Source organism: Chiloscyllium plagiosum, chromosome 9 (genome assembly GCF_004010195.1).
Source record: "Chiloscyllium plagiosum isolate BGI_BamShark_2017 chromosome 9, ASM401019v2, whole genome shotgun sequence".
NCBI lineage: Eukaryota > Metazoa > Chordata > Chondrichthyes > Orectolobiformes > Hemiscylliidae > Chiloscyllium > Chiloscyllium plagiosum.
In genome coordinates, this window is record NC_057718.1 from 83,649,490 (window position 1) to 83,652,707 (window position 3,218).

General features: G+C 42.2%; 1 non-coding gene across 1 annotated transcript; it reads left to right on the forward strand.

The window, feature by feature from the left end:
- Positions 1-2,724: 2,724 nt before the first annotated feature.
- On the forward strand, positions 2,725-2,838 carry LOC122553292. Its single transcript, XR_006312673.1, has one exon. It is a non-coding gene; the product is annotated as a U5 spliceosomal RNA (small nuclear RNA).
- The last annotated feature ends 380 nt before the right edge of the window (positions 2,839-3,218 follow it).

A 3,218-nucleotide genomic window follows, 5' to 3' on the forward strand; every position in this document is an offset into this window, starting at 1 on the left:
GCATGAATTCCAAAAAGCTCGTACAGGTATTCAATTTCAGCAAGTAATGGGGAAGGCAAATTGAATATTTACTCTTATTTCAAAGGACGTCAAGTATAAAAGTAGGGAAGTTTCGCTAAAACTATACAATGCGCTTGTTGGACCTCAGCTGGAATACTGTGAACAGATTTGGGACACTGATTTAAGGATATTGACACTTGAAGTAGCCAACAGAAGGCACACGAGGTTGATACCCCGTTTGAAAGTGTGAGGGAACTGCCCACCGACCCCATTCGCACAACTTGAGTCATGTGAGACAGACAGGCTTTTCAGGTGCCAGCGTGCCTGCTTCAACTATCCTCCACTGGCAATATATTCCAGGCTTCCACCATTCTCTGGGCGAAAGATTTTCCCCGTACTTCTCCCCTAAACCTTCCCCCCTCACCTTGAACCTGTGCTGTCTTGCAGTTGATCTTTCATCCAGCTTCTAACAATCTGCCCCATCAATGCCTGTCATAATTTGTAAACCTCAATCTAGCCACCCCAAGCCTCTGTATTTCCAGTGAAAACCATCCGAGTTTATCCAATGTCTCCTCGTAACTGAAATTCCAGACCAGGCAACATCCTGGTAAATCTTCTCTGGACCCTCTCTGAAGCATCCATATCCTTCTGGTAGATTGGTGACCAGAACTACACACAATATACCAAAGGTAGCCTCACTCAAGTTATGTACCATTGTAACAGAACTTGCCAACATTTATATTCGATGGGTTGGCCGATGAAGGCAAGCGTGCTGTATTCCTTCCTGACCACTTTATTCACCTGTGCTGCCACTTTCAGGGATCTGTCGACCTGTACACCCAGAACCCTCTGTATGTCAATGCTCCTAACGGTTCTGCCATTTATTGTACAATTTGCACCTGAATTTGATCTTCCAAAATGCATCACCTCACATTTGTCCGGATTAAACTCAATTTCTCTACCCAAATCTGCAATCTCACTATATCCCACTGTAACCTTTGATCATCCTCCTCACTATCTGCAACTCTCATCAATTTTGGTGTCATCCACAAACATACTAAACAGACCACATGCATATTCCTTCTAATTAATTATAGATACAACAAACAATATAGGCCCCAGCACTGATCCCTGTTGACAACCACTACTGACTGATCTCCATTCCGAAAGGCACCCTTCCACAACTACTGTCTTTTATGAATAGCATATTTTCTGATGGACTTGGCAAACAGTTCTGTGGGACACAAGAAACAGGCCAGAGGAGAAAGGTTCGCCCTATCTGACACATGGTATGAGAGGAAAGATTTATGCTTCCCATCCATTGATTGAAACTATTTTGAAATTTGTAATTGACCACACTTTTTAGAGAAGTGTTCTGCAGGTTTCATTGCCTATTGCATATCCCTGAAAGAGTGAGATCAATTTTAAGACTTAATCTATATTTCTATATTTGAAAATAAGTTCCCTCGTCCATTCTACCAACTCCTTTCATCAAGAAAACAGCTAAATTTTATTATCCCTTCATCTTCTACATTCAATGGAGTCTTTTTAAATGAATACTTAATTGTACAACTGAGATTGATTGAAATTTTTTAGTAACGGCTGCAGTTAGTTGCAAAACTTAGATGGGAAGGTGGAGTTAAGAGGAGGATCAGCCATGAGTTAAAGGGGTTGGAACAGGCAAATAGCCAACTCCTGTTCCGATGTTCCCATCTGCACAGTTTACTCTGCCATGTTGAAGAGCTTATGCCCGAAACATCGACTGTCCTGCTCCTTGGATGCTGCCTGACTTGCTGTGCTTTTTCCAGTGCCACATGTTTTGATTTTGACTCTCCAGCATCTGCAGGCCTCACTTTCTCCACATTATATTGATGAGCAATTTTGGAAAGGCAGTCCTTTCAAGCTTTACAATAACAGCTTATAAATATCATAAAAATACAAGAGTCCTGAGGGACATCACAACACTCTCGTTTAAATTGACTTTCTCCTCACTCTTCACAGGTTCTTTCATTAAAAAAAAACTTGATGAGAACAAAGAGTGAGAGAGGCTGTGGTCATCTCCTCGTTTGAACAGTAAACAACACAGAACTGACTATCTGCAATGTCATTTCCTGCAGGGAAAGACACGGAGGCCCCATTCCTTCATCTTCATCACTAGAATATAACTGTACAAAAAGAAAATAGTTATTCCTCAAGATACAAGGTAATGAGAGGAAGAGTTACAATGTACTAGGTAATGAGAGGCATAGATAGATTAGGTAGCCAGAGACTTTACCCGAGGGCAGAAATGGCTGTCACGAGCAGTCACAATTTTAAGGTAATTGAATAAGGTAGAGGTGAGATGTCAGAGGTTGTATCTTTATGCAGAGAGTGGTGTGTGTGTGAAATGCACTGCCTGTGGTGGTAATGTAGTCAGAGACATTAGGGATATTTAAGTGACTGCTGGACAAGCACATGGACGGCAGTAAATTGAGGCATGTGTAGGTTAGGTTGATCTTAGGTTAAGATAAATGCTCGGTACAACTTCATGGGCTGAGGGGCCTGTACTGTTCTATGTTCTATGTTCCTTCTGTGGGAAATGAACTATTTTCTACTATTGCACTCAATTTTATTTACATTGTTTGTTCCTTAGTATCGACATTGATTATCAGTGTGGTCACTCAACATGATGCTAAAGAGCTACGAGTGTAATGGATTGAGGGTAAAGTTAGCAATTTATTTAACATACTATAGTTTCTCTGCAGCTTGTATAAGTCTTTTGCCTTTTACTAAAGACTTCTGTGGAGATAAACACTCCACAGAATAATCCCTCTGCTTGGCTCTACTGCTTCCCCAAGATCCACAAGTCCAACTACCTCGGCTGACCCATTGTCTCCGCGTGCTCCTGTCGCACTGAACTAATTTCTTCCTGCCTCAACTCTATTCTCTTCCCCCTTGGTCTCGGCACTTCCAATCTACATCCAGGACATAAATTATGCTCTCCACTTCTTCAGAAACTTACAGTTCCCTGGCCCCCAGGAGCTTCATCTTTACTTTGGACATGCAGTCCCTATACATGACCTTATACTGCAATGTTGGCTTGCAGGCCCTCAGTTTTTACCTCTCCAACGGACCCATCCGGATCTCTCCACATCTCCACTTCGCTGAATTAGTCCTCACCCTCAATCACTTTGCTTTCAATTCTTTCCACTTTCCCCAAATCCAGGGGGTGGCATAGG